The 21,916-nt window shown below is 52.1% G+C and overlaps 6 non-coding genes across 6 annotated transcripts; all 6 read left to right on the plus strand.

Moving 5' to 3' along the window:
- The first annotated feature begins 6,194 nt into the window (after window positions 1-6,194).
- On the plus strand, window positions 6,195-6,267 carry trnat-cgu (transfer RNA threonine (anticodon CGU)). The gene has a single exon. It is a non-coding gene; the product is annotated as a tRNA-Thr (tRNA).
- Window positions 6,268-6,731: 464 nt separating this feature from the next.
- On the plus strand, window positions 6,732-6,804 carry trnat-cgu (transfer RNA threonine (anticodon CGU)). The gene has a single exon. It is a non-coding gene; the product is annotated as a tRNA-Thr (tRNA).
- Window positions 6,805-12,483: 5,679 nt separating this feature from the next.
- Window positions 12,484-12,556, plus strand: trnat-cgu (transfer RNA threonine (anticodon CGU)). The gene has a single exon. It is a non-coding gene; the product is annotated as a tRNA-Thr (tRNA).
- A 4,309-nt stretch (window positions 12,557-16,865) lies between these two features.
- On the plus strand, window positions 16,866-16,938 carry trnat-agu (transfer RNA threonine (anticodon AGU)). The gene has a single exon. It is a non-coding gene; the product is annotated as a tRNA-Thr (tRNA).
- Window positions 16,939-17,582: 644 nt separating this feature from the next.
- Window positions 17,583-17,655, plus strand: trnat-ugu (transfer RNA threonine (anticodon UGU)). The gene has a single exon. It is a non-coding gene; the product is annotated as a tRNA-Thr (tRNA).
- Window positions 17,656-20,679: 3,024 nt separating this feature from the next.
- trnat-ugu (transfer RNA threonine (anticodon UGU)) lies at window positions 20,680-20,752 on the plus strand. The gene has a single exon. It is a non-coding gene; the product is annotated as a tRNA-Thr (tRNA).
- The last annotated feature ends 1,164 nt before the right edge of the window (window positions 20,753-21,916 follow it).

Consider the following 21,916-nt stretch of genomic DNA (forward strand, 5'->3'; position numbering starts at 1 on the left):
ATCTGAACGGTGACACATTAGGAAAAGGGGAGGTGCAACAAGACCTGGGTGTCATGGTTCATCAGTCATTGAAAGTTGGCATGCAGGTACAGCATTTTTCTCTGCCCTCCCCATCACTGTTATGTTCAGAATAAATCCACGGGACCGTATCGTAAGCTGAAACTATTGTGACCTTGGTCTCTTTATTGAGACCCCAGAGTGGGGAAGCAGCATGGTGGATCACCTTATGTACCTGCTTGTCCCAGGGTGCACAAGTGACCCTTAGGCCTCCCACAGGTGTGCCCCCTAGTGGCAAGTCTGACATATTGGTGAGGTTTAGGTGCATACATAACATCACTCCCCCCCCCCCGCCCCCTCCAAAGGCTTATGTACCAGTTATGTGCAAGTTGAGGCGATATGACGCCCTGTGTCCCCGGGTCGATCACCTGATTTGAATTCCTGGCCTGGGTGAGTTGGTCGGAACGTTGCTGCCCGGCCGAGTGCCTGGTGTGATGGGACAGACGTGGCCAGGTCCTTTCACAATGGTGGCCTGCTTATCGATAGTTTGCAGTCTGGTCTGGTCCAAACGCTTTCTGCGTTTGCTCAGTACATGGTTTCACAACCAAACACTCCATTTTCATCACACACACACACACACTCCATTCCCCTCTTTGTCTCACACAGTGCTCTCGGCCCCATCTGGGGGCCCTGAATATTGTCCACGTCACTTATTCTGATGTGGCGTGGAGGGGGGCCGTACGATCGTGGTGCATTCTCTGCTGATAGCAGGCGGAAGGCTCGGTCCTGAGCGACTCTGTCCGGTGACTGCGTAGCAACCCGGGACAGCCGGGGTCTGTAGGAAGTCTACCGCGACACGTGTGGTGCTCGGCTTGGTGATCTGGGCTGCCCGCTGCGGACTATTGTCGCTGGCCCTAAGGCCTGGAGAGCCCAGGATGGGCCGATACGGCCCTGAGACTTTCAGTGGTAGCGGGAGGCCGTGTGGTCCCCCGTGGATCCTGGGACGTAGTACGGAGGTTCCCGCACCACCGACTGTGTGTAGCCTCCCTGCCTTTCTTTGTAACACGTTGCAGGGTTTGTCCCACACGGCGGGGGAGGGCAATCTGATGGGATGAGCATTACGTCTTTGCGACGGATAAGCTGCAACACTCCCGTCTGGCGGTTCGCCGTGAGCAGGCGGTAATGTGGGACCCTGGCTGGTCCAGGGCCTAAACTGAGGGGGCCCTTACGGTGGACCCATCGCTTTCTCGCACTTCAGTAACAACGAGCAGGTCTGTGGGCTGCGCCGTTTCCACCCCGGGGGGGGTGGGCAAGGTTGGTCAACTGAGGGCATCAGCGCCATTCTCAGTGCCTGGCCCGTGGCGGATCATGTTACAGAGCACAGACAGTGTGAGACATATTCCATACAAAGCCTTGATAATGTGCCTCTGCTCTCCCGAAACTGTGGGATGGGCAGCTTGTCTGACTCGGGCACATATTGGGACCCTCTTTGGTGCTTCTCTTTTGCCCCATGAAGGCAGGCTACTGCCTTGGGTAACTTACAGGATACATGTACAACCGGTTGGGGCTCGCCCGCTACTTTGGCTTGGTGTACAACACTCCCGACCTCGTGTGGTAACACATCACTTGCTACGAACACTTATAAGAACATAAGAACATGAGAATTAGGAACAGGAGAAGACCATCTAGCCCCTCGAGCCTGCTCCACCATTCAACAAGATCATGGCTGATCTGGCCGTGGACTCAGCTCCACTTACCCGCCCGCTCCCCGTAACCCTTAATTCCCTTATTGGTTAAAAATCTATCTATCTGTGACTTGAACACATTCAATGAGCTAGCCTCAACTGCTTCCTTGGGCAGAGAATTCCACAGATTCACAACCCTCTGGGAGAAGAAATTCCTTCTCAACTCGGTTTTAAATTGGCTCCCCCATATTTTGAGGCTGTGCCCCCGAGTTCTAGTCTCCCCGACCAGTGGAAACAACCTCTCTGCCTCTATCTTGTCTCTCCATTTCATTATTTTAAATGTTTCTACAAGATCACCCCTCATCCTTCTGAACTCCCAACGAGTAAAGACCCAGTCTACTCAATCTATCATCATAAGGTAACCCCCTCATCTCCGGAATCAGCCGAGTGAATCGTCTCTGTACCCCCTCCAAAGCTAGTATATCCTTCCTTAAGTAAGGTGACCAAAACTGCATGCAGTACTCCAGGTGCGGCCTCACCAATACCCTGTACAGTTGCAGCAGGACCTCCCTGCTTTTGTACTCCATCCCTCTCGCAATGAAGGCCAACATTGCATTCGCCTTCCTGATTACCTGCTGCACCTGCAAACTAACATTTTGGAACAACGTTTCCGTAGTGTAGTGGTTATCACGTTGACCTTAACTCGCCAACAGACCATGTTTGGAAACCGGTTGGTAGCATTTCTCAAAAGAGTTTCATGCACAAGGACCCCCAGGTCCCTCTGCACTGCAGCATGTTGTAATTTCTCCCCATTCAAATAATATTCCCTTTTATTGTTTTTTTTCCCAAGGTGAATGACCTCACACTTTCCGACATTGTATTCCATCTGCCAAACCTTAGCCCACTCGCTTAACCTATCTAAATCTCTTTGCAGCCTCTCTGTGTCCTCTACACAACCCGCTTTCCCACTAATCTTAGTGTCATCCGCAAATTTTGTTACACTACACTCTGTCCCCTCTTCCAGGTCATCTGTGTATATTGTAAACAGTTGTGGTCACAGCACCGATACATATACAACTGTTAGATACATATACAACCGGTTAGGGCTCGCCCGCTACTTTGGCTTGGTGTACAACACTCCCGACCTCGTGTGGTAACACATCACTTCCTACAAGTACTTTGTCAGATACATATACGACCGATTGGTGTTTGCCCGCTACTTTGGCTTGTTTTAACGTACCCCCGACCCCATATGATAGTACATCATTGGCCACGAAAGAACGCTCACATGGGTTCCACAGTTGCAAACAACTTATTGGAACATAGTGGGTTCCTGGCCTTCTCAGCGGCCCCCCCCTTTACCTTTGCCCCAAACCCAGTGGCCTTCCTCGCTGGCCAACACATGCCTCTGTTCCGTAGCGGCCACATCCCGTGGTCTGGACGTTTCTCTCGACCCGTGATCTGGACGCTTCTCTCGACTGCCGCCATCTTCGTCCCCAGGGATTCCCGCCTCTGGCGTCGGGAAGACACATTCGGATGGTTTCGGCCGGAGCCCCACTCCGCTTGGTCGACCTGGAGCCTCTTCCGTCGCCGCCAAGAGGTCGTCGGCTTCGGGTGCTGGGTACCCCCGTCTGTAACCGCTGCTCGGTTGGTCTTCGCCTCCTGGTGGTCGCGACGAGCGGCCTGTGCCTCGGGGGTCTGCAAATGGATCTGCACTTCGACGCCTGGTTCAGCTGAAGGTGGGGGGCTTGCTCAGCCTTTGAGCAAGGGGAGAGGTTGTTCGCCGGAGAAGGTACGCAGAGGTCTTCCCAGTTCCATCGAATCTTCCCCATCCACCTTCTACCAAGCAGCATTGGCCCATCACCTGAAACAATCCACAGAGGTAAATCGTGCACCGCTCCCTCATGGGATACCCTTATGCCCGCACTACCAATAACTGGTCTCAGTTCCTTGGTGCAGGTGCCCAGCTTTGCCTGAATCAGGATCAGCTTGGGTCGTTGTGCTCTGTCGCCCCCCCCCACAGCCTCTCGAATGCCTTCTGGCTCATTATTGATTGACCCGCCCCCGTGTCTAGTTCCATGGAGACTGGAGTGCCGTTAGGTCCAACTTTTCACATTATCGGAGGGCTTTTGGTGGTGAAGGTGTGTACCCCATGTACTTCCCCTTCAGCCTCAGGTTGAGTTGCCTCTCCTGCTCGTTCAGCGTGACCCTCGCTGGATCGATGGTCCTCTCCTGACTCTGCCACGTGGTGAGTCACAGACCGTTTGCACATTCGCTGGAGGTGCCCCATTGTTCCACGGCCCTTGCACACACAGGGCTTGAATCGACATTGATGGGCTCGATGGCTGACCCCAGCAGCGCCAACATGGTGCTAATGGATACGCATTCACGGCCCACGGCGGACCCTGAGTCACTCGAGGCCTAGGTCTGGCCTCTGCGGTCATGTGGGCCCTGTCCTGTGCCGTGCTGCCTGCTGAATACATTATTTTATGCACAGTACTTGCCGGTGAGCTTCGAATCTGTTTCGTGTTATCGCTCGTGGATATGAAGGCCTGGGCTGTCGTGATGGCCTTGCTCAGATAGAAACATAGAAACAGAGAAAATAGGTGCAGGAGTAGGCCATTCGGCCCTTCGAGCCTGCACCACCATTCAATAAGATCATGGCTGATCATTCACCTCAGTACCCCTTTCCTGCTTTCTCTCCTTACCCCTTGATCCCTTTCGCCGTAAGGGCCATATCTAACTCCCTCTTGAATATATCCAATGAACTGACCTCAACAACTCTCTGCTGCAGGGAATTCCACAGGTTAACAATTCTCTGAGTGAAGAAGTTTCTCCTCATCTCAGTCCTAAATGGCCTACCCCTTATCCTAAGACTGTGTCCCCTGGTTCTGGACTTCCCCACCATCGGGAACATTCTTCCTGCATCTAACCTGTCCACTCCCGTCAGAATCTTATATGTTTCTATGAGATCCCCTCTCATCCTTCTAAACTCCAGTGTATAATGGTCCAGTTTATCCAGTCTCTCCTCATATATCAGTCCAGCCATCCCAGGAATCAGTCTGGTGAACCTTCACTGCACTCCCTCAATAGCAAGAACGTCCTTCCTCAGATTAGGAGACCAAAACTGAACACAATATTCCAGGTGAGGCCTCACCAAGGCCCTGTACAACTGCAGTAAGACCTCCCTGCTCCTATACTCAAATCCCCTAGCTATGAAGGCCAACATACCATTTGCCTTCTTCACCGCCTGCTGTACCTGCATGCCAACTTTCAATGACTGATGAACCATGACACCCAGGTCTCGTTGCACCTCCCCTTTTCATAATCTGTCACCATTCAGATAATATTCTGCCTTCATGTTTTTGCCCCCAACGTGGATAACCTCACATTTATCCACATTATACTGCATCTGCCATGCATTTGCCCACTCACCTAACCTGTCCAAGTCACCCTGCAGCCTCTTAGCATCCTCCTCACAGCTCACACCGCCACCCAGCTTAGTGTCATCTGCAAACTTGGAGATATTACACTCAATTCCTGCATCTAAATCATTGATGTATATTGTAAATAGCTGGGGTCCCAGCACTGAGCCCTGCGGTACCCCACTAGTCACTGCCTCCCATTCCGAAAAGGGCCCGTTTATCCCGGGATCCGGCAGACAGCAGCTTGCGAAGGATGACCTCGTGACCGATTCCGAGCACGAAACCGTTCGGCAACATTTCCCGCAAAGATCCCGCAAAAACCGTACTGCCCCGCAAGGAATCTTCTGGCCCTGGGAGCGCCGGTGGGTGTAAAAGTGATACCTGGCCTTTAAGGTGCTCTCCTTCGGCTTGAGGCGTTCCCACACCAGCACACACAGCTCTGTGTAAGTCTTCTCCTCTGGTTTGACCGGTGCCAGCAGGTTTTTGAGCAGGCCGTATATCGGAGACCCACATACGGTGAGGAGAATCGCCCTGGTCTTGATCGCCCTCTCTCGCTCTTGCCTTCCCCCTCTCTCTCCCATTCCCCTCTCGCTCACTCCTTCCCCTCTCCCTTTTCATTTTCTCCACTCCTCTCTCTCTCTCCTCCCTCTCCTTCTCCCTCCCCTCCCCAGTCTCCACTCCCCTCCATCCTCCCTTTCATTCCCTCGCTCTCGCTCTCCCCTTTCCCATCAGACTCTCCCCCTCACCATCTCTCCCATCCCCCCTCTCTCTCCCCTTCTCCCTCTCTCTCCCCTTCCCCCGCTCTGCCCTCCCGCCTCGAGAGACAGAGTGAGAAGGTGAGAGACAGAAAGAAAGAGACAGAGACAGAGAGACAGAGAGACAGAGAGATTGGGACAGACTGTGACTGAGTTGCCTTGGGATGTTTTACTACGTGAAAGACCCGATATATCGATGTTGAGAAGTGAATATTGAAGAGACGGAGGCAGGAGTCTGGGGGATGAGACACAATCTGAGCGTTTCACTGACCCCTCCTCATTCTTCAAACACACAGCACTAACTGGGGAATGACCCACAGTCCAGGGCAGGTGGTTCCATAGCTCAGGGGTCAGAGCACTGGTCTCGTAAACCAGGGGTCGTGGGTTCAAATCTCACTGGGGCCAATTCAAAATTAGATCAGTATTTAAATTCACCATCAATTAATAAGGGATTTAGTTATAAATATTAAACATCTTTGAGACTGATCCTGAAACGACTGTCTCTCTGCCTTTCCCATGATGACATGTTCAACATCTTTTTCCCCTCTCGTTCTCCCCTTCCCTCTCGAATTTCATTCTCTTCCCACTCCTTCCTCCCCTCTCTCCCCTATCCACTCTCCCCTCTGCCTTTTCACTTCCCCATCTTCCCTCCCCTCTCTCCTCTCCCTTTCTTTTCAGATTCTCCCCATTCTCCCTCTCTCGCCTTTCCATCTCTGTCCCCTTCTCCTCTCTCCCCTTCTAATCTCTCCCCTCCCACTCTCTTTCTCTCCCATTCTGAGTTCTCCCATTCGTCTCTCTCACTCCTTCCACTCTCTCTTTCCCCTTCCCCTCTCTTTCCTTCCCCTTGACCTGTCTTTCCCAGCGCAGGTGGCTCCATAGCTCAGGGGTTAGAGCACTGGACTCGTAAACCAGTGGTTGTGAGTTCAAATCTCACTGGGTCTTACTCAATTTTGGCTTCTGTTTCTGAATTGACCGTCAAGAGGCCGACACCATCAACAGAAACCGACTCACTCCGCACTTTGCAATCTGCCCACAGCACTTTCACTTCCCACCCCCAGTCTGTATCCCACCTTTTCCACATCCAGTCTCAGAGACACCGATATATCACCGACTCATAGAAACTTACAGCAGGGAAGGAGACCATTTCGGCCCATCGTGTCCGCACCAGCCGACCAAGAGCTATCTGCTGGGCAGGGCCACATAGTCCGCATGTTCCAGACACGAGACTCCCAAAGCAAGCGCTCTACTCGGAACTCCTTCACGGCAAGCGAGCCAAAGGTGGGCAGAGGGAACACTCTCAAAGCCTCCCTGATAAAGTGCAACATCCCCACCGACACCTGGGAGTCCCAGGCCAAAGACCAGTCCGCCCGGAGTGGAGGAAGTGCATCCGGGAGGGCGCTGAGCACCTCGAGTCTCGTCGCCGAGAGCGTGCAGAAACCAAGCGCAGGCAACGGAAGGAGCGTGCGGCAAACCAGTCCCACCCTCCCCTTCCCTCAACGTCTATCTGTCCCACCTGTGACAGGGACTGTGGTTCCCGCATTGGACTGTTCAGTCACCTAAGGACTCATGTTTAGAGTGGGAGCAAGTCTTCCTCGATTCCGAGGGACTGCCTATGATGATGATATGATCCCAGCCTGATCCCACTTTCCAGCTCTCGGTGCGTAGCCCTGTAGCTTACGGCACTTCAAGTGCACATCCAAGTACCTTTTAAATGTGGTGAGGGTTTCTGCCTCTACCACCCTTTCAGGCCGTGAGTTCCAGACCCCCACCACCCTCTGGGTGAAGGAATGGAGGTCTCCCCTCAGCCTCCTCTGTTCCAAAGAAAACAACCCCAGCCGATCCAATCTTCCCTCGTGGCTAAATTTCTCCAGTCCCGCCAACATCCTGGTAAATCTCCTCTGCACCCTCTCCAGTGCAATCACATCCTTCCTGTGATATCCTGACATTTCCCAGTTCCTGCCTTCGCTGGTTTTAGTCTCAAGATGCGGCAATGGACACAAGATGATCCAGTTGGGATTTTCCACAAATAATGAATCCCACGGCCACATCTGTTTGACCCTCGGAGGGCACTCTGTAAAGTCACCAAATTTATTAAATGCATACCTTACCCCCGCCCTGTGGTTACGCTCGAACTGTACACAACACTGGTTAGGCCACAGCTGGAGTACTGCGTGCAGTTCTGGTCACCACATTACAGGAAGGATGTGATTGCACTGGAGAGGGTGCAGAGGAGATTTACCAGGATGTTGCCGGGACTGGAAAACTTTAGCCATGAGGAAAGATTGGATAGGCTGGGGTTGTTTTCCTGGGAACAGAGGAGGCTGAGGGAAGATTTAATTGAGGTGTATAAAATTATGAGGGGCCTGGATAGAGTGGATAGGAAGGACCTATTTCCCCTTAGCAGAGGGGTCAATAACCAGGGGGCACAGATTTAAAGTAATTGGGGGGAGGTTTAGAGGGGATTTGAGGGGAAATGTCTTCACCCAGAGGATGGTGGGGGTCTGGAACTCACGGCCTGAAAGGGTGGTAGAGGCAGAAACCCTCACCACATTTAAAAAGTACTTGGATGTACACTTGAAGTGTCGTAACCTACAGGGCTACGGACCGAGAGCTGGAAAGTGGGATTAGGCTGGGTAGCTCTTGGTCGGCCGGTGCGGACACGATGGGCCAAATGGCCTCCTCCCGTGCTGTAAATGTTTATGATTCTCTGATTCTCTCTCTCACTCCTTCCCACATTCTACCCGTCGTAAACTAGAGGTGATCCAAAACTGGGCTGCCCCGTGTCCTAACTCGCACCGAGTCCCACTCACCCATCACCCCCTGTGCTCGCTGCCCCGTGTCCTAACTCGCACCCAGTCCCACTCACCCATCACCCCCTGTGCTCACTGCCCCATGTCCTAACTCGCACCCAGTCCCACTCACCCATCACCCCCTGTGCTCACTGCCCCCGTGTCCTAACTCACACCCAGTCCCACTCACCCATCACCCGCTGTGCTCACTGCCCCATGTCCTAACTCGCACCCAGTCCCACTCACCCATCACCCACTGTGCTCACTGCCCCATGTCCTAACTCACACCCAGTCCCACTCACCCATCACCCACTGTGCTCGCTGCCCCGTGTCCTAACTCGCACCCAGTCCCACTCACCCATCACCCCCTGTGCTCACTGCCCCCGTGTCCTAACTCACACCCAGTCCCACTCACCCATCACCCCGTGTGCTCACTGCCCCGTGTCCTAACTCGCACCCAGTCCCGCTCACCCATCACCCCCTGTGCTCGCTGCCCCGTGTCCTAACTCGCACCGAGTCCCGCTCACCCATCACCCCCTGTGCTCACTGCCCCGTGTCCTAACTCGCACCGAGTCCCACTCACCCATCACCCCCTGTGCTCACTGCCCCCGTGTCCTAACTCGCACCGAGTCCCGCTCACCCATCTCCCCCTGTGCTCGCTGCCCCGTGTCCTAACTTGCTCCCAGTCCCACTTACCCATCACCCCCTGTGCTCGCTGACCTACATTGGCTCCCGGTTAAGCAACGCCTCGATTTCAAAATTCTCATCCTTGTTTACAAATCCCTCCATGGCCCCTACACCCCTCCCTATCTCTGTAACCTCCTCCAGCCCGACACCCCTCACTATCTCTGTAATTCCCTCCAGCCCCACAACCCCCCGAGATGTCTGCACTCCTCTAATTCTGCACTCTTGACCATCCCTGATTATAATCGCTCCACCATCGGTGGCCGGGCCTTCTGTTGCCTGGGCCCCAAGCTCTGGAACTCCCTCCCTAAACCTCTCCGCCTCTCTACCTCTCTTTCCTCCTTCAAGACATTCCTTAAAACCGACCTCTTCACCTGCGCTAATTTCTACTTTTGTGGCTCGGTGTCAAATTTATATCCCATAATCCTCTTGTGGAGCACCTTGGGACGTTTCACTACCTTAAAGGCGCTATATAAATATACATTATTGTTGTTGTTCCCTCTGTCTCTCCTCTTCCCCGTCTCTCTCTCACTCCTTCCCCTCACTCACCCCTTCCCTCTCTCTCACTCCTTCCCCTCACTCTCCCCTTCCCTCTCTCTCACTCCTTCCCCTCACTCTCCCCTTCCCTCTCTCTCACTCCTTCCCCAACTCTCTGCTTCTCTCTCTCTCACTCCTTCCCCTCACTCTTCCCTTCCCTCTCTCTCACTCCTTCCCTTCACTCTCCCTTTCCTTCTCTCTCACTCCTTTCCTTCACTCACCTCTTCCCTCTCTCTCACTCCTTCCTCTCACTCTCCCCTTCTCTCTCTCTCACTCCTTCCCCTCACTCTCCCCTTCCCTCTCTCTCACTCCTTCCTCTCACTGTCCCCTTCCCTCTCTCTCACTCCTTCCCCTCACTCTCCCCTTCCCTCTCTCTCACTCCTTCCCCTCACTCGCCTCTTCCCTCTCTCTCACTCCTTTCTCTCATTCTCCCCTTCCCTCTCTCTCACTCCTTCACCTCACTTTCCCCTTCCCTCTCTCTTCGTCTAATAGACCCCCACCTAGTGGACTATCGATGTAATAACAACTACTGACACGCTCCTCTCTCTCCATCTCTCTCTCTCTCTCTCTCGCCTTCCCCCCTCACTCACTCCTTCCCTCTCCCTGTTCCTTTCCCCCACTTTCTCCCCTTCCCACTCTCCGCTCCTCTCTCTCTACTCACTCCTCAATCTCTCCCCTCCCTCTCTCTCTCTCTCTCTCTCTCTCTCCTTTCCCTTCTGACTTTCCCCTTCCCCCTCTCTCACCCCTTCCGGCTCGAGAGACAGTGAGCGACAGAGAGAAAGTGATAGAGAGACAGAGAGAGAGACTGAAAAAGAGAGAGAAACAGAGAGAGAGTGAGTGAGAGAGAGAGAGAGAGAGACAGAGAGACAAAATGATTGAGAGACAGAGAGAGAGTGAGAAAGAAAGACAGAGAGAGAGAGACTGAGAAAGATACACAGAGACACAGAGAGACTGAGAGAGAGACAGAGAGATTGGGACAGAGTGTGACTGAGTTGCCTTGGGATGTTTTACTACGTGAAAGACCCGATATATCGATGTTGAGAGGCGAATATTGAAGAGGCGGAGGCAGGAGTCTGGGGGATGAGACACAATCTGAGCGTTTCACTGACCCCTCCTCATTCTTCAAACACACAGCACTAACTGGGGAATGACCTACAGCCCAGGGCAGGTGGCTCCATAGCTCAGGTGTTAGAGCACTGGTTCAGTTAAACCAGGGGTTGTGGTTTCAAATCTCACTGGGGCCTACTCAAAATTAGCTCAGTATCAAATTTCATAAAGTCCATTAAAAAGGACTTTATTTATTAATATTACACAGCTCTGAGTCCAATCATGAAACAACAAGCTCCCCTCTTCTTTCACTTTCTCTCCATCCAAATCTCTCTCTGCCTTCCTCATTTAACAGCTTTTCCCGCTATCTCACTTTCCCCGTCTCTCACTCCATCCCTTCCCCCTCTCTCTCACTTCTTCTGACATTCCACCCAATGTCAACTAGAGGTGATCCAAAACCTGGCTGCACCGAGTCTCAACTCACACCCAGTCCCACTCACCCATCACCCCCTGTGCTCACTGCCCCGTGTCCTAACTCGCACCCAGTCCCACTCACCCATCAGCCCCTGTGCTCACTGCCCCGTGTCCTAACTCACACCGAGTCCCGCTCACCCATCACCCACTGTGCTCACTGCCCCGTGTCCTAACTCGCACCGAGTCCCACTCACCCATCACCCACTGTGCTCGCTGACCTACATTGGCTCCCGGTTAAGCAACGCCTCGATTTCAAAATTCTCATCCTTGTTTACAAATCCCTCCATGGCCCCTACACCCCTCCCTATCTCTGTAACCTCCTCCAGCCCGACGCCCCTCACTATCTCTGTAACCTCCTCCAGCCCCACAACCCCCCGAGATGTCTGCACTCCTCTAATTCTGCCCTCCTGACCATCCCTGATTATAATCGCTCCACCATCGGTGGCCGTGCCTTCTGTTGCCTGGGCCCCAAGCTCTGGAACTCCCTCCCTAAACCTCTCCGCCTCTCTACCTCTCTTTCCTCCTTCAAGACATTCCTTAAAACCGACCTCTTCACCTGCGCTAATTTCTATTTTTGTGGCTCGGTGTCAAATTTTTATCCCATAATCCTCCTGTGGAGCACCTTGGGACGTTAAAGGCGCTATATACATATACATTATTGTTGGTGTTCCCTCTGTCTCTCCTCTTCCCCGTCTCTCTCTCACTCCTTCCCCTCACTCTCCCCTTCCCTCTCTCTCACACCGTCCCCTCACTCTCCCCTTCCCTCTCTCTCACTCCTTCCCCTCACTCTCCCCTTCCCTCTCTCTCACTCCTTCACCTCACTCTCCCCTTCCCCGTCTCTCTCTCACTCCTTCTCCCACTCTCCCCTTCCCTCTCTCTCACTCCATCCCCTCACTCTCCCCTTCCCTCTCTCTCACTCCTTCCCCTCACTCTCCCCTTCCTTCTCTCTCACTCCTTTCCTTCACTCACCTCTTCCCTCTCTCTGGCAGGAGTCTGGGGGATGAGACACAATCTGAGCGTTTCACTGACCACTCCTCATTCTTCAAACACATAGCACTAACTGGGGAATGACCCACACCCCAAGGCAGGTGGCTCCATAGCTCAGGGGTTAGAGCACTGGTCTCGTAAACCAGGGGTCGTGAGTTCAAATCTCACTGTTGCCTACTCAAAATTAGCTCAGTGTTTCAATGCAGTGTCAATTAACAAGGGCTTTAATTATAAATATTAACAACTCTGAGACTGACCCTGAAACAACAGGCTCGCCTCACAACCTTCTCTCGATCTCTGCTTGACATGTTTTACATCTTTTTTCTGCTATCTCGCTTTTCCCGTCTCTCACATTCCCATCTCTCACCCTCTTCCGTCCCCCACTCTCCCCTGCCCTCTCTTCCCTCCCCTCCCTCCTCTCTCTTTTCCATTTTTTTCAGATTCTCCCATTCTCCCTCTCTCTCCCCTTCCTTTCTCTCTTTCCTCTGTCTCCTCCCTCTCTCCTCTTCCCTTCTCTCTCTCCCCTTCCCCTCCCTCTCTCGCCTTCCCCTCCCTCTCTCGCCTTCCATCTCTTTCTCTCCCCTTTCGCTCTCTCCTTTTCCCCTCTCTCACTCCTTTCCTCTCTCTCTATCTCTCTCCTTCCCCTCTCTCTGCCCCTCCCTCTCTTTCCCCTCCCCCTCTCTCTCTCCCCTTCCGCTCTCTCTTCCTCCCTGTCTCCCATTTCCAACTCTCTCTCACTCCTTCCTACCTCTCTCCCTTTCCCACTATCTCGCTTTCCCCGTCTCTCACTGTGATATATTCACAGAGCACAGCACACACAGCTCCGAACAAGGCAGGCAGCGATCTCGGAAGCCTCCGGAAATCTGCCTGGTTCAGTTTAATTATTAACTCTGCAGTTGCAGTACACAATATGTCCACATCCACAGTGTGGAGCTACAAACATTACAAGCTTACAGACATTACATTCACTCATTCCACTCTCTAACCCTCTCCCCTCACTGTCTCTCCTTCCCCCTCTCTCCGCTTTTCACTCTCCGCTTCCCTCTCCTTCCTCCCTCTCTTTCGTCCCCTCCCTCCCCTCCCTTCTCTCTCTCTCTTTTCAATTTCTTTTCAGATTTCTCCCTTCTGCCTCTCTCTCCCCTTCACCAACCGCTCTTTCCCCATCCCCCTCTCTCTCACTCCTTCCACTCTCTCTTTTCCCTTCCCCTCTCTTTCCCTCTCCTTCCCCACTCTCTCTCTCCCCTTCCCCTCTCTCGCTCTCTACTTCCCCTCTCTCCCCTTCCCTCTCTACTTTCATTCTCTCATTCCTTCTCCTCTCTCTTGTTCCTCCTCTATCTTCCCTCTCTCTCCCCTTCCCCTTCCCTCCCTCCCCTCCTCTCTCTCTCTCTCTCTTCTCCCTTCCTTTTCAGATTCCCCCCTTCTCCCTGGTGTGAACGGTTTTGATCCTGGCCCAATTGCTAGACGGATGTTTCTAATCGCCCTCACCTTACGAAAGTTCTGTACCCGGGGATTATTATTCAGAGTGTAAATGGAATGAGTTACAGACAGGAAAGCCTCGGTGAAACACCGTTACTGATATTTATTAGGTCTAACATACACTGGGTAAAACATGCACTACTAAACGCAATCACTGTCTGTGTGGAGATTAATATCCAGGTTACAAACAACATACACACAGTACGGAACTGAGGACCGGTCCCATGCAGTCATTCCCTTGTTGCTACGGTGGATTCTAACTCCACCCTGAACAACGAATTACCTCATCACACAAGCCCCTTCCCCTGGCTCAACCAAACAAAGCTCCCTCCCCAGAATCGCCCCGAAAAAGCTTCACTTCTGAGAAAGAACCCTGAGCCGTTACACTTCACCTGGGCCACCTCTGGTTACTGGCTTGGGACACCCGCGACCATGTTCACCAGCACACACACAGTCGCTCTCGATCGCTCAGCTCAGCCGTGGGAAGTCACTGCCCTGGAGGTCGTACCCCGTGAGGGGTACGTGGTTCTCAGTCTCAGCGCCTTCTTCTGTCGAACTGTGGCTTCCTCCTCTGGTACGTCTTCTTGTTCCGTCGATCTCGGTGGAGCAAGAGCGAGAGGGAGCACGAGAACGGTGGAAAAGTGACTATCTTTATCGGAGTCGAGCTACCCCGATCTGTCCCACCAAACTTTTGTTTCGAAGCGCTCCGCTGCTTAGTCAGTGATGGGCCATCATCAGACCCACGTGTGTTCTGTGATTGGACGAATGGCCCTGAGTCTGGGACATATCTCGCTCGGTGTGTTGGGAAAAAACTGGCTCCTCTTCACCTGGCCAGGCTGTGGGTTCATTGTTCAGCTTCCCGTCTGAGACTGGAGATGGGAAGTGCTTTCGCGTTCGAGTGGCTTTCTAATCTGGTCACTGGCTTCACGTGAACGGGTGCCTCAGGTTCCTGAGCCCCTTTGTCAGTGGCCCCCCCCTTCCTTTTGCTGGGACTGGTGGGTGAAACTTTACATCCTGGGTTTTGTCACAGACAGCCGCCATGTGGTCTCCAGAGTTTTAAACAAACCAGCGTTTTCACGTACCTGCACAGGGAGATCCCATCACAGGGAAAATACCCTCAGAGACAAACCCTACAAAGTCCACGCAATATTCTCGACTGAGTCCATTCTTTAACCAGAGACTTTGCGATATCTTCACTCTCTCTCCCCTTCCCATCTCTCTCCCTCTCTTTCCCCTCCCTCTCTCCCCTTTCCCTCTCTTTCTCTCCCCTTCCCCCCTCTCCCCTTCCTTCTCTACATTCATTCCCACTTCACACGTTGCCCTCTCTCTCCCCTCCCTCTCTTTCCACTACCCAATCTCTCCCCCTTCTCTCCGCTTACCCCATTGCCGTTTCACTCTCCCTTTCCCTCTCCCTTCCCCTCCGTCCGCTCTCTCGCTTTCTCTTCCCTTTCTTTTCAGATTCTCCACTTCTCCCACTCTCTCCCCTTCCCCTCTCTCCCCTTCCACTGTCTCTCACTCCTTTCCCCTTTCTCTCCCTTTCCCCTCTCTCTCACTCCTTCCCCCACTCTCTCCCCTTCTCCTCTCTCTCACTCCTTCCCCCTCTCTCTCACTCCTTCCCCCACTCTCTCCCCTTCCCCTCTCTCTCACTCCTTCCCCCCTCTCTCTCCCCTCACCCTCTCTCTCACTCCTTCCCCCTCTCTCTCCCCTCCCCCTCTCTCTCACTCCTTCCCTCTCTCTCTCACTCCTTCTCCCACTCTCTCCCCTTCCCCTCTCTCTCACTCCTTCCCCCCTCTCTCTCCCCTCACCCTCTCTCTCACTCCTTCCCCCTCTCTCTCCCCTCCCCCTCTCTCTCCCCTTCCCCTCCCTCTCTCACTCCTTCCCTCTCTCTCTCACTCCTTCCACTCTCTCTTTTCCCTTCCCCTCTCTTTCCTGCTCCTTCCCCTGTCTTTCCCAAAACAGGTGGCTCCATAGCTCAGGGGTTAGAGCACTGATCTAGTAAACCAGTGGTCATGAATTCAAATGTCACTGGGGCCTATTCACAATTAGTTCTATATTTAAATTTGCAGTCAATTAACAAGGGTTTTAATTATAAATATTAAAAAGCTCTGAGACCGACCCTGAAACAACAGGTTCTCATCTCTCTTACACTCTCTCTCTCTCCCTTCCCCATCACGACCCGTTCTACATCTTTTTACCCCTCACTCCCTGTCCTGCTATCTCGCTTTCCCCGTCTCTCACTCATTCCCCTCTCTCCCGTTCCACGACCCCCTCTCTCTCTCTCTCCTTCCCCTCCCCGTTCTCACCCCCGCTCTCTCTCTTTCCCTTTCCTCACTCTCCCCTTCTCCTCTCACTCTCCCTCATTCCCCTCTCTCTCCTCTCTCCCCTTCCCTCTCTACTTTAATTCTCTCCTCACTCCTTCCCCCTCTCTCCCCTTCCCCTCTCTCCCCTTCCCTCTCTACTTTCATTCTCTCCCCACTCCTTCCCCCTCTCTCCCCTTCCCCTCTCTCCCCTTCCCCCTCGAGAGACACACAGAGAGAAACTGAGTGTGTGAGAGAGAGACAGAGAGAGTGAGAAAGTGTTGTGTGTGCAATAACTCAACAGACAGATTACTGTCAACTCCGAACAGGTGCACACCTGGCTTTACTTTATTAGGGCCCAAAGTGATTACATTACAAGATGGCTGGCCTTTTATACCGAGGCCACACACGCGTGTGTACAGCCCAATGACCTCCGACAGTGGCCCCACCTGGTGGCTAGTAACCCCAAGCACACATACATGACAGAAAGAGAGAGACCGAGAGACAGAGAGATTGAGGCAGAGTGTGACTGAGTTGCCTTGGAATGTTTTATGACGTGAAAGACTCGATATATCGATGTTGAGAAGCGAATATTGAAGAGACGGAGGCAGGAGTCTGGGGGATGAGACACAATCTGAGCGTTTCACTGACCCCTCCTCATTCTTCAAACACACAGCACTAACTGGGGAATGACCCACAGCCCAAGGCAGGTGGTTCCATAGCTCAAGGGTTAGAGCACTGGTCTAGTAAACCAGGGGTCGTGGGTTGAAATCTCACTGGGGCCTTTTCTAAATTAGTTCAGTATTTAAATACACTGTCAATTAACAAGGGCTTTAATTATAAATATTAACAACTCTGAGACTGACCCTCAAACAACAGGCCTCTGTCTTGCTTACACTCTCTCTGCTTTCCAGGTCACGATCCGTTCTGCATTTTTTTTTCCTGCAATCTCACTTTCTCCATCTCTCACTCCTTCCGCTCTCTCTCCCCTTTCCCTCTCTCTCCCCTTCCGCTCCCTCCCCTCCCTCCTCTCTCTCCCTCTTTTGCCTTTCTTTTCAGATTCTCCCCTGCTCCCTCTCTCTTCCCTTCCTTTCTCTCTCCCCTGCCTCCTCCCTCTCTCGACTTCCCATCTCTCTCCCCTTCCCCTTTCGCTCTCCCCCATTCCGCTCTCTCCCATTCCCCTCTGGCTGACTCCTTCCCCCTCTCTCTCCCATTCCCTCTCCCACTCATTCCCCTCTCTCCCTCCTTTTACAACTTACAAGCACAAATCTCTCTCACAGAGCCGACACCGACACGATGGGCCGAATGGCCCTCCTTGTGTGCTGTAAGATTCTGTGAATGTTCAGGGATGAATCACCGAGAATGATTATTCGGGCCCCACCTCCTTGTTAACAATAGTAAGATGTAAACAGGAGCTGGTGTTACAGGTGGCTCCATAGCTCAGGGGTTAGAGCACTGGTCTTGTAAACTAGGGATCGTGGGTTCAAATCTCACTGCGGCCACCTCAAAATTATCTCAGTATTTAAATTAGCAAGGGCTTTAATTGTAAATATGGTTGAAAACTTTATTGAGATGGAGAGTGACAGAGTTAATTCAGAGATGAGGGCCCTGAAGTTTAGGAAACTTTGATGATGTGAGACTGGAATAGTGATCCTTGTTGGATTGACAATGGCAAACATTTAAAGATCACATGGATGAACTCCAACAATTGTACATCCCTGTCTGGAGTAAAAATAGAATGGGGAATGTGGCTCACAAGGGAAATGAAGGATAGTGTTAAATCCAAGGAAGAGGCATATAAATTGGCCAGAAAAAGCAGCAAACCTGAGGACTGGGAGAATTTTGTAATACAGCAGAGGAGGACAAAGGGTTTTAACCAGGAGGGGGAAAATAGATTATGAGAGGAAGCTTGCAGGCTTCTAAAAAAATTAGTGATGACAAACAGATCCCTTGCAGTCAGATTCAGGTGAATTTATAATGGGGAACAAAGAAATGGCGGACCAGTTAAACAAATACTTTGGTTCTGCCTTCATGAAGGAAGACACAAATAATCTTCTGGAAATACTCGGGGACCGAGGGTCTCGTGAGAAGGGGGAACTGAAGGATATCCTTATTAGGCGGGAAATTGATGGGATTGAAGGCCGATAAATCCCCAGGGCCTGATAGCTTGCATCCCAGAGTACTTAAGGAAGTGGCCCTTGAAATAATGGATGCATTGGTGATCATTTTACAACAGTCTATTGACTCTGGATCGGTTCCTATGGACTGGAGGGTAACTAATGTTATGCCGCTGTTTAAAAAAGGAGGGAGAGAGAAAGCGGGTAATTATAGACTGGTTAGCCTGACATCGGTAGTGGGGAAAATGATGGAATCAATTATTAAAGATGAAATAGCAACACATTTGGAAAGCAGTGACAGGATCAGTCCAAGTCAGCATGGATTTATGAAAGGGAAATCATGCTAGACAAATCTTCAAGAATTTTTTGAGGATGTAACTAGTAGAGTGGACAAGGGAGAACCAGTGGATGTGGTGTATTTGGACTTTCAAAAGGCTTTTGACAAGGTTCCACACAAGAGATTGGTGTGCAAAATCAAAGCACATGGTATTGGGGGTAATGTACTGACGTGGATAGAGAAATGGTTGACAGACAGGAAGCAGAGAGTCGGGATAAACGGGTCCTTTTCAGAGTGGCAGGCAGTGACTAGTGGGGTGCCGCAGGGCTCAGTGTTGGGACCCCAGCTATTTACAATATACATTAATGATTTGGATGAGGGAATTGAGTGTAATATCTCCAACTGGGTGGCAGTGTGAGCTGTGGGGAGGATGCTAAAAGTGTGTAGGGTGACTTGGACAGGTTAGGTGAGTGGGCAAATGCATGGCAGATGCAGTATAATGTGGATAAATGTGAGGTTATCCACTTTGGTGGCAAAAACATGAAGGCGAATATTATCTGAATGGCGGCAGATTAGGAAAAGGGGAGGTGCAACGAGACCTGGGTGTCATGGTACATCAGTCATTGAAAGTTGGCATGCAGGTACAGCAGGTGGTGAAGAAGGCAAATGGTATGTTGGCCTTCATAGCGAGAGGATTTGAGTAGAGGAGCAGGGAGGTCTTACTGCAGTTGTACAGGGCCTTGGTGAGGCCTCACCTGGAATATTGAGTTCAGTTTTGGTCTCCTAATCTGAGGAAGGACATTCTTGCTATTGAGGGAGTGCAGCGAAGGTTCACCAGACTGATTCCCAGGATGGCTGGACTGACATATGAGGAGAGACTGGATCGACTGGGCTTATATTCACTGGAATTTAGAAGGATGAGAGGGGATCTCATAGAAACATATAAAATTCTAACGGGACTGGACAGGTTAGATGCAGGAAGAATGTTCCCGATGTTCGGGAAGTCCAGAACCAGGGGACATAGTCTAAGGATAAGGCGTAAGCCATTTAGGACTGAGATGAGGAGAAACTTCTTCACTCAGAGAGTTGTTAACCTGTGGAATTCCCTGCCGCAGAGAGTTGTTGATACCAGTTCATTGGATATATTCAAGAGGGAGTTAGATATGGCCCTTACGGCTAAAGGGATCAAGGGGTATGGAGAGAAAGCAGGAATGGGGTACTGAGGGAATGATCAGTCATGATCTTATTGAATGGTGGTGCAGGCTCGAAGGGCCGAATGGCCTACTCCTGCACCTATTTTCTGTGTTTCTATGTTTCTATGTAAGAAAGAACCAAAGTATTTGTTCAATTGAACTGCCATTTCTTTGTTCCCCATTATAAATTCACCTGATTCTGACTGCAAGGGACCTACATTTGTCTTCACTAATTGTTTTCTCTTCACATATCTATAGAAGCTTTTGCAGTCAGTTTTTATGTTCCCTGCAAGCTTGCTCTCATACTCTACTTACCCCGTCCTCCTCTGCTGAATTCTAAATAACAGACTCCCCTCACACCCTTCCCCCTCTCCTCGTCTAGTCTCTCTGACACTCTCCCCTTCCAAATCTCTCTCTCCCTTCTCCATCATGTCCCGTTCTACATCATTTTACCCCCTCTGCCTTTCCCGCTATCTCACTTTCCACATCTGTCATTCATTCCCTTCTCCCCCCTTCCCCCTCCCTCACCTCACCCTCTCTCCTTCCCCTCTCTCTCTCTTCCCCCTCTCTCCTTTCATTCTCTCCCCACTCCTTCCTCTCTCTCCTTCCTCCTCTATCTTTCCTCTCTCTCTCCGCTCCATCTCTCTCTTTCCCTGCCCGCTCTTTCCCCGACCCAGTCTCTCTCCACTCTCTCCCCTTCCCCTCTGCCCTTTCACTCTCCTCTCTCTTTTCCCTTTCTTTTCTCTTTCTTTTCAGATTCTCCCCTTCTCCCTCTCTCTCCCCTTCCTTTCTCTTTCACCTGATTCCCCTCTTTCTCCCCTCCACCTCTCTCTCACTCCTTCCACTCTCTCCCCTTCCCCCTCTATCTCACTCCTTCCACTCTCTCTTTTCCCTTCCCCTCTCTTTTCTGCTCCTTCCCCTGTTTTTCCCAAAGCAGTTGGCTCCATAGCTCAGGGGTTAGAGCACTGGTCTTGTAAACCAGGGGTTCTGAATTCAAATCTCACTGGGGCCGACTCAAAATCAGTTCAATATTTAAATTCAATGTCAATTAATAAGTGTTTTAAGCATAAATATTAAACAGCTCCGAGACCGACCCTGCAGCAATTGTCTCCTCTTGTCTCCAGTAATCTCTCTCTCCCTTCCCATTCTGCATCTTTTTCCTGCTATATAACGTTCCCCATCATTCACACACTCCACTCTCCCCCGCTCACCCTCTCTCCTTCCCCCTGTCTCTCCCCTTCCCCTCTCTCCCCCCATCCTTTCACTCTCTCTCTCTCCGTCCCCCCTCTCTTTCCCCTCGCCCCTCTATCTCTCTCCACATTCCCCGCTCTCTTTCCCCTTCACGTCTCTTTCCCACTCCTCCACTCTCGCTCTCCCATTCCCCTCCCACATTCACCTTCCTGCCTCTCTCTCGCTCTCCACTTCTCCTCTCTCCCCTTCTCTCTCACTTTCATTCACCCCCCCACTCCTTCCCTCTCTCTCCCCTCCCACTCATTCCCCGACCACCCTCTCTCCCCTTCCCCCTCTGCCTTTTCACTCTCCCTTTCCCTCTCCCCTCCCCTCTCTCTCCTCCCCGACCTCCTCCATCTCTCTTGTTTCCCTTTCTTTTCACATTCTCCCCTTCTCCCTCTCTTTCCCGTTCCCATCTCTCCTCTCCCCTTCTCTCTCTCCCCTTCCCTTCTCTCTCTTCCTCCATGTCTCCCCTTCCCCCTCCCTCTCATTCCTTCTACCTCTCTCTCACTCCTTTCACTCTCTCTCTCCGCTTCCCCCTCTCTCTACCCTTCCACTCTCTCTCTCACTCCTTCCCCCTCTTTTTCCCTTTCCCCCCTCTTTCCCCTGCCACACCGCTCCCTTCACCCCCTCTCTCTCCCCTTCCCGCTCTCTTCCTCCCTGTCTCCATTCCCTCTCTGTCCCCACCCCTCTCTCACTCCTCCCCTCTCTTCCCCTCCCCCTCTTTCCCCAATCCCCTCTCTCTCTCCCCTTCTGCTCCCTCTCTCTCCCCTTCCCTCCCTCCCTCTCTCTCTCCCCTCCCTCTCTCTCTCCCCTTCCCCCTCTCTCTCACTCTTTCCCCCTCTCTCTCTCCCCTTCCTCCTCTGTCTCCCCTTCCCCCTCTCTCTCACTCCTTCCACTCTCTCTTTTCCCTTCCCCTCTCTTTCCTGCTCCTTCCCCTGTCTCC

This window comes from Pristiophorus japonicus, unplaced genomic scaffold (genome assembly GCF_044704955.1).
Source record: "Pristiophorus japonicus isolate sPriJap1 unplaced genomic scaffold, sPriJap1.hap1 HAP1_SCAFFOLD_523, whole genome shotgun sequence".
Classification (NCBI taxonomy): domain Eukaryota; kingdom Metazoa; phylum Chordata; class Chondrichthyes; family Pristiophoridae; genus Pristiophorus; species Pristiophorus japonicus.